At 39.5% G+C, this 8,294-nt stretch overlaps 1 pseudogene; it reads left to right on the plus strand.

Annotated features, from left to right (window-relative positions):
* The first annotated feature begins 971 nt into the window (after positions 1 to 971).
* On the plus strand, positions 972 to 4,833 carry LOC100027650 (glutathione peroxidase 1-like; annotated as a pseudogene).
* Positions 4,834 to 8,294: the final 3,461 nt, after the last annotated feature.

Here is an 8,294-nt window from a genome sequence, read left to right on the forward strand (position 1 = left end):
CAATATTTCCAGCTATGGCTGATCAGACCAATATTAGCTCAGAAAGCTCTATCACAAGTTAGGCACAAATGATCCATATGAATTCTTAGGATGGAGATGTTTTGTTTTTTTTTAAACCCTTACCTTCCATCTTGGAGTCAATACTGTGTATTGGCTCCAAGGCAGAAGAGTGGTAAGGGCTGGGCAATGGGGGTCAAATGACTTGCCCAGGGTCACACAGCTGGGAAGTGTCTGAGGCCAGATTTGAACCTAGGACCTCCCATCTCTAGGGCTAGCTCTCAATCCACTGAGCTACCCAGCTGCCCCCTGATGGAGATGTTTTTAAATTTGTCCATCTCCCATTTCTTTTGAATTATTGCATTCTGCTTTGTTGGTGGAGCACAATGTGTGCTTTGATGCAGGTACACCATGTTGGACAATCCTATGCTAGTGTCTTCCATGTCTCACAATTGATACTAAAATTCTTCAAAAAAACCTGTAGAGGGTTTTTGTCTCACTTCTGACCTCTGTGTGAATGCTTGCCTTGAGTGAGTTCTTTGTAAAATAGTCTTTTAGATTGTCAACATGGAAATATAGAGATCCCCAGTTTATTTAGTTTGAGGGTAGAAACCCCAGGTTTTGACCTTGTCACAGGAGAGATTTCCCCCTGAGGGAAGGTCCCTCTTCACCAGACAATAGACATCCACTTCAGCTTTGGCGCAGTAGGTAGCACAAGTCTCACAAGCTGAAGGTCTGGAGTTCGATCTTCAGTAAAGAGGGTGTGATATACCTGGAGAAGCTTCTGGAGACAAAAGAGCTTTGATGGGATCTGTCTCCCACCTGAAGTGGATGTCTATTGTCTGGTGAAGAGGGACCTTCATGGTCAAAAGTGACAAGATCAAAACCTGGGTTTTCTACACTCAAACTAAATAAACTGGGGATCTCTATATTTCCATGTTGACAAGATAAAGGTATGTTTGGCTTTCAAAAATATGGCCAACCCATCAGACACTGAATCTGTGGCAGTTCGGCTGGAGAAAGGACCTAATCTTGCTAAGGTGATCTTTACAATTCAAGTGAAAATGATTAAGTTGGCAATGGCCAACACAACAGGTCTGTAGACCTTCAATTTGATCATCTATGTGTACATCCCTGGAAATTATATTGCCAAGGTAAGTGAATTTATGCATAGCAATGCAACCTCCAAGGCTGAGTTACAATAGAATATGGACCTATTCTCTGCCACTTGTACTAATTTTGACCTGTCCATTAATACCAAGAAAACAGAAGTTCTCCCAGCCAGCACAGTACCATATATCTGTGGGAAAATAGGAAAAAATCATTCTTATGTTTCTTTGCCAATGGCCCCTACACACTAATTATCCTAGAAAATTTAGATAGCCTTTCTACAATCCTCTACCTCACTTTATGTGTACCTGTATGTGTTTGCAAATGCAGACAACTCCCAGATCTATATATCCAGGTGCAATTTCTCTCCTGATCTCTTGTCCTGCATCAACAACTGCCTTTGGACATCTCAGACTGGTTGTCACATAAGCATCTCAAATCAATTGGATCCAATGCAGAACTCATTGACTCTCCTCCAAAACTTTCCTAACTCTGTTCAGGACTTCATTATTATACTTCTAGTCACCCTCATTTATAGCCCTAGAGTCATTCTCCACTCTGTAACCCCTCATCCCTCACATCTAGTCAATTCTGCCTGCCCAATTCACTACATTATCTTTTCCCCAAATACCCTTCCTTCCCGCAAACTTCCTCATTTCTGTGGAGGATACCAACTTCCATAATCCCAATCACTCAGGCTCTTCATCTCAGTATAATTCTCAATTTCTCCTTCACTCATCCCATCTATCCAATTCATTGCCAAGTTTTGTCTTTTCAGCACATCTCTACACATCTCACATGTCTCTTTTCTCCACTCACAGTCACCACTCTGGAGCCTCAGTTTCCTCAACTGTAAAAGAGGGATAATAATAGCACCTACATTGCATAGTGCTTGTGGCACTCAAATGATATAATATCTGTGTAAGGCCTTGGCATGCAGTAGATGCTATATAAATGCTTATTTTCTTTTCCTTCCTTATTTCTAGGAATCTAACTATGAAAAGTAGTGAAATGGAACAAGTGAATAAAGTGGATAGTAAAGTTAAATAAAGGTATTTTTTAAGGGTAAATGATGTATATGTTGTATTTATAGGTAGTAAAGAAAAAAGCCAATGGATAAAGAGAAGTTGAAAAGTTGGGAAGAAAAGTGACTTGAATTACTGAAGGGGCAAACTATTTGAAGAGAGTAATACTGTACATATCTTTTGACCCAGCAAAACTTGAGACTCATAGTCTAATTCTGTTTCCCAAAGTGATCAAAGAAAAGGGGAAAGGCTTATGTACAAAAATATTTATATCTGTTCTTTTTGTGGTGGCAATCATTGCTACAGAGTACTATTGTGCTATAAGAAATGACAAGCAAGATGATATCAGAAACACTTGAGAAGGCCTACCTGAACTTATCATAGTGAAGTGAGCACAATCAGGAGATCATTACACACTGTAACAGCACTATTGTAATGTTGATCAGTGGTGAGACTTAGCCACTTTCATCAATACAATGTTCCAAGAAAATTCCATAGGGCTCATAATGAAAAATACTGTCCTCCAAAGAAAAAACTGATGAACTCTGAATGTAAATTGAAGTACAGCTTTTTCACTTTATTTTTCTTGCTTTTTTGCATAAAATGGCTAATATAGAAACGTGTTTTGCATGATCTCACAAGTACAACTAATATATTGCTTGCTTTCTCAATGAGTGGTAGAAGTGCAAGGAGGGAGAAAATTTGGAAATCAAATTATTTTTTAAAAAAGAATAGAAAAAAAATTAATTGGTTTTTTAAAAGGAAGAGAGTTGGGAGATATTGCAAATGGTAAGCACTACTTAATACCACAAAAAAGTACAGTTTAAAATATTTTTTAAACAATCATGTACAATAATTTGTTTAATCATTCTCCAATCAATAGAAATCTACTTTGTTTCCAGGTCTTTGCTACCTCAATAGAGATTGTTGTCAATATTCCAATGCATATGGAATTTTTTTTCCCATCTTTGACCTCCAAGAGGAATATGCCTAACAATGCATCTTTGGGTCAAAGAATATGGATATTTTAGCTACTTTTTTAGGAAGCATAATTCCAAATCTCCTTTTAGAATCATGAAACCAGTTTATAGCTACACCAACAATATACTTACATGTCCCCCAATATTGACTAGACTCATTTGTTAACATTTTTGCTAATTTTCTAGACATAAAGCAAAATTGTCAGTGTTGCTTTGAATTATATTTCTCTCATCATCAGTGGTTTGGGACAGTTGTTAGTAGTTTGTAAATTCTCTTCTGAAAATTGTGCTTATCTTTTGATCACTTATCCACTGAAGAATAACCCCTGGTCTTAAATATTTATGATAATTGTCTAGAAATCATGCATATCTAACCTTTATCATATATATTTGTTGCACACATTTTCTTCCCAAATCTATAGTCTCTCTTCTTATACTGATCTTGTTTGTGCCAAAGTTTTTCAATTTCACTGTCATTGTGATTCTATTTTATTTTTTGAGAAAACCAATACTCCTCTTTTGGTTAAGGACTTCTGCATGGTTCACTTTTTTTTTACCCTTATTTTCCATCTTAGAATGAACACTATATTGGTCCTATGGCAGAAGAGATATGAGGGCAAGGTAAGTGACTTCTCCAAGGAAAAACAGTTAGGAAATGTCTGGGATAAATTTGAACCCAGGACCTCCTATCTCCAGGCCTGGATCTCTCTCCACTTCTGGGCATACAGAGATAATCTTATGGTTTCCTCTCTGTTTAAGAAGCCTTTTTACATTGGCTGATAAGCTATAACTGAATGTGTATATATAAAAGACTCTTGAACAGACTAATTCACTTCTCTTTGGTGGCTAATGAGTCAAGAACTACTATATGATTTGCTCTTCATTTTCAAAGCAGACCAATGAAATCCTGGGGTAATGTCTTGACTTTCACATGAATTGGATTGAAGTGAGGCAGAGTTGTACAAAGTCATCAGCATCATTCTCTCTTCCAGAGTCATTGAAGTCTAATGACAAGACAAAAGCCAAGATGATTGGCAATAAAAATTGAGACACTAGACCGCTGCTTCCCGAAGCTTGGGCTTCTTCGCCTCTGCCGTCCCGGTAGGTACCTGGGCCAGCCTCCCAATCAGTCCCAGCACGTGCGCCGCGGGCTCCCTGCACGCCTTCTCGGCTCGCCTTCTGGGCAGCGGAGAGCTACTGAACCTGGCCTCGCTGTGGGGCAAGGTCCTGCTCTTCGAGAATGTGGTGTCTCTCTGAGGCACCACCGTCCGCGACTACACGCAGATGAAGGAGCTGCAGAAGCACCACGGGGTCGCGGCTTCATGGTGCTCGGCTTTCCCTGCAACCAAATCGGCCACCAGGAGAATGCCAAGAATGAGGAGATCCTGAATTCTTTGAAATTCGTCTGACCTAGCTCTGGGTTTCAGCCCAACTTCATGCTCTTTGAGAAGTGTGAGGTGAATGGAGAAAGGGCTCGCCCTCTCTTCACCTTCCTACGGGAGGCACTGCCAACCCCAAGTGATGATATCAATTCCCTAATGACCGACCCAAAGCTCATGATCTGGTCTCCAGTGTGCAGGAATGACATCTCTTGGAATTTTGAGAAGTTCCTTGTGGGTCCTGATGGCGTGCCAGTGAAGAGGTACAGCAGGAGATTTGAAACCATCAACATTGAAAAGGATATCGAGGATCTTCTGATGAAGGCGCCCAAGGAGGTCTAATTGCTCAGAGCGCTCCTGATGTTCTCTGAAATGGGCTATCTGGGGTTTGGCAGAAGGGTGCTAAGGGTCCACGAGGGTTTTATCTATGATGCTGTTGTTTTAAATTATTAAGGAGGAAGAACACTTAATGCTTGTAAAATCCCATGAGACTTTAGTGACCTGCCTTGCCTTTACTCTGGATAGCCTGTCCATTCTAATAAAGTTCTAGAAGAAGAAAAAAAAGGGACACTTGTACATTGCTGGTGGAGTTGTGAATTGATCCAACCATGCTAAAGGGCAATTTGGAATTTTGCTCAAAGACCTAACAAAGAATGCATAACCTTTGATCCAGTCCAAAGAGATCAATGTATCTGTTTGTACAAAATGTTTGTAAAAAAAAAAAGTATCTGTAAAAGGATCTGTTTGTACAAAAATATTTATAGCTGCTTTCTTTGGGGTGGCAAAGAATTAGAAACTAAACAAATGTCCCTCACCTGGAGAATGACTGAATAAATTGTGGTATATTTGGTGATGGAATACTATTGTTCTATAAGGAATGATGAACCTATGTGAACTGATGCAGAGTGAAATAAGCCAAACCAGGAAAATATTGTATACAGTAATATAAAAAATGTGCAATGATAGACTTTGATACTAATAGCAATACAATGATCCAGAACAGTTCTGAGGGACTTATAAAAAAGAGCATTATCCATCTCCAGAGAAAGAACTGTTGGAGTAAGAATGAAGATTGGAGTAAGAAGCATATGATTTATCACTCATTTGCATAAATGTTTTAGGGTTTTGGTTTTATGATATTATTTACTTCTAAAAATCAATAATATGGAAACATGTTTTATGTGATAATACATGTCTAACCCAGATCCTGCCAGCTCTGGGGGTTGGGAGAGAAGAATGGAGTGAGACAAATTGGATTATATAACTTCAGAAAACCCATGTGGAAATGTGTTATTAAAATAAAAATTAAATTAAATTTTTCAAAAAGATGATTGGCAATAACTTGTGTTGCAGTGATTGACCTCAAGTTATAACTAAGCTCCAAGTGCTCCACAATGCTTGCTTTAGTTGCCTTCATGACCAATGGAACAAACTGTTCCCATCTACCCATTTCTGCCAGGGGAAGCCTTGACATGTTTGGGGTAGACATCTCCCTAATTCACAGATAGTTATGAACCCTGTTGGTTACCCTCAACCTGGTATATATAGCCTGTCTGCTGAGGCAGTGTGGCCTCACCACATGGTACAGCTTCTCCGATCTACTACTAAGAATTGGACACAGAGGGCAGATGAGCAGCCCTGAAAAGAGCTTGGCTAGCCCTCACACCAAAGGTGCTAGTTGTTCTAGTTGAGATTATAAAAGAGATAGCAACAACAGAAGTGTCTGCCTTTTCTACTGAATCACCTTCAATGTATTAGGACATGCGCAGAACCTCTGCTTCAACTGTCTCTCTCGTGTTTATTTCTTCTTGATTTTAGTTGAATGATTATCAGAGATGTAATGGGCCAAGAGATTCACTTCAAAACATCAGAAGAGGCCATCAACAATCTCCCTAGCAACTGGAGCTGATAGTAGCAATAGCTGAGAATGGAGAAGAGCTGTTCCTAAGGAGCAATATGTTTGACTCATCCCAACAGTAATTCAAGCTTAGATACCAAGATAATGTGTTCTGCAAGCAAGGGAACAGCATGTTCATCAGCTGTAGGGACCCAGAAGTGAACTTGAAGGGGGAAAGGTTTTGTAACAACCACCTTAAGTTTGAGTCCACTTTCTCCAGAGATCAAGGTAGATGAGAGCATGCTCCCTGTTTGGAATTTTGTGGTATCTCTGTCGTTATACCTTCACAGCACATTTTTGTAAAAGCTAATTGATGTTAATTGCTTAAATGATACTGAAAAAATATGAACAGGTTTTGAATAGCATAGCTGAAATTTAAACCCAGGGATACTGATCTCAAAATCAGTGCTCTTTCCAGCATGCCTGTTCAAATCAAAATTAACTTTCTTCTACCACTTATTGCAAAGTTAGACCCCACACAATTCCAGCCCCTTGATTCACTTTATAAGGTTATAGAATTTTAGACTGAAAGCTAAAAGGGTAGTTGAGGACCATCTATTCCAACATCTTCATTTTACATATGGCATACCTGATGCTTAGAGAGATTAAATGACTAGACCAAGGCCAAAAAAGTAGTAAGTGGCAAAATAAAGATCAAATCAATAAATCAACAAGTATTTGTTAAATGCTTACTCTATCAGGTACTATGTTAAGCTAGAGTAATGAAGAAAAATCAGATTGGTCCATGACTCTAATGAGTTTACATTCTAATGGAATAGAAAACACATATATAAATAGAAATAAAGGAGATAGGAAATACAAGGAAAGTAACCAAAGAGGAAGGGGGCAGTGGTACAAACAAACCAGGAAAAGCTTCCTGCAGAAGGTCTTCTTTGAGTCCTGAAAGAAATAGAGGAAAATATTCTGGGTTTGGCATGGAACCAATGCAAGAGCATCAGTAGTTGTAAAGCATCATATAGAACAGCGATGAGCAACCTTTTGAGCTTGGTGTGTCAAAATTCTCCAAAAAAACAAGCATAACTCAGGTGGTATGTCACTTCAAGAAAAAAAACCATAATTTCATGATATTTATAGTTTAAATAACAAAAATGTATAATTGTAATATATAACTCTGTTTAATAAACCAAAAACTAATTATTTAACCTACCTGCTTAGTGACTTCTTTGTTCATCTGTCAGTCAGTTTATTTTACTGATCTTGATATTATTTAACTTGTGTGGGGTGCCATGAACTAAGAAAAGTGAGGGGGAGGGGGAATTCTTTAACTAATCTGCTTATTAGTGACTTTTTTGTTGCTGAATTTAATTGGCTAAATCTTCAATTGAAGGTTGGTATTTTGTACACTTCAAGTCCAAGAAAGCACTACTAACTTCATCTGTCAATCTGTTTCTTTAGTTGGTTTTGATATTATTCAACACTGAGAATAAGGTCTCACAAAAGTACATAGAGGGATAAATTGTGAGTAAAGCCATTGCTATATTTTTCAGGGTGCTAAAAGTGTCTGGCAATGGGTTCCAGGAACTCCTCTGTTGTAAGTGGGATGGAGCCCTACCAAGTTTCTCCCCACCCACTCACCACACCCTTCCCCTCCCCAGGCTGCTTGTGTGTGCTTCTCCTCCCCACCCCCTGGAGAGCCCCATACATCCCAGCTACTTGGTGCAAGCCCCCTGCCACTTGCCCCAGGCTGCCTGACACTTGCCTCCCACCCCCCACCCATATGGCCAGTGTGTGGAACAGCTTTCCCTTCTTCCCCACCACCAGGCCAGGCCAGGGCATGGCCACAGCCATGGCTATAGGTACATGGCTCTCCAGCTGGCTCCTGGGCCCCAAGGCACACTGAGTCCACATGCAACCACTTGTCATAGAAAATGGCTACATGTGTCAG

The sequence above is a fragment of the Monodelphis domestica genome, chromosome 2 (genome assembly GCF_027887165.1).
Source record: "Monodelphis domestica isolate mMonDom1 chromosome 2, mMonDom1.pri, whole genome shotgun sequence".
NCBI classification, from domain to species: Eukaryota; Metazoa; Chordata; class Mammalia; order Didelphimorphia; family Didelphidae; genus Monodelphis; species Monodelphis domestica.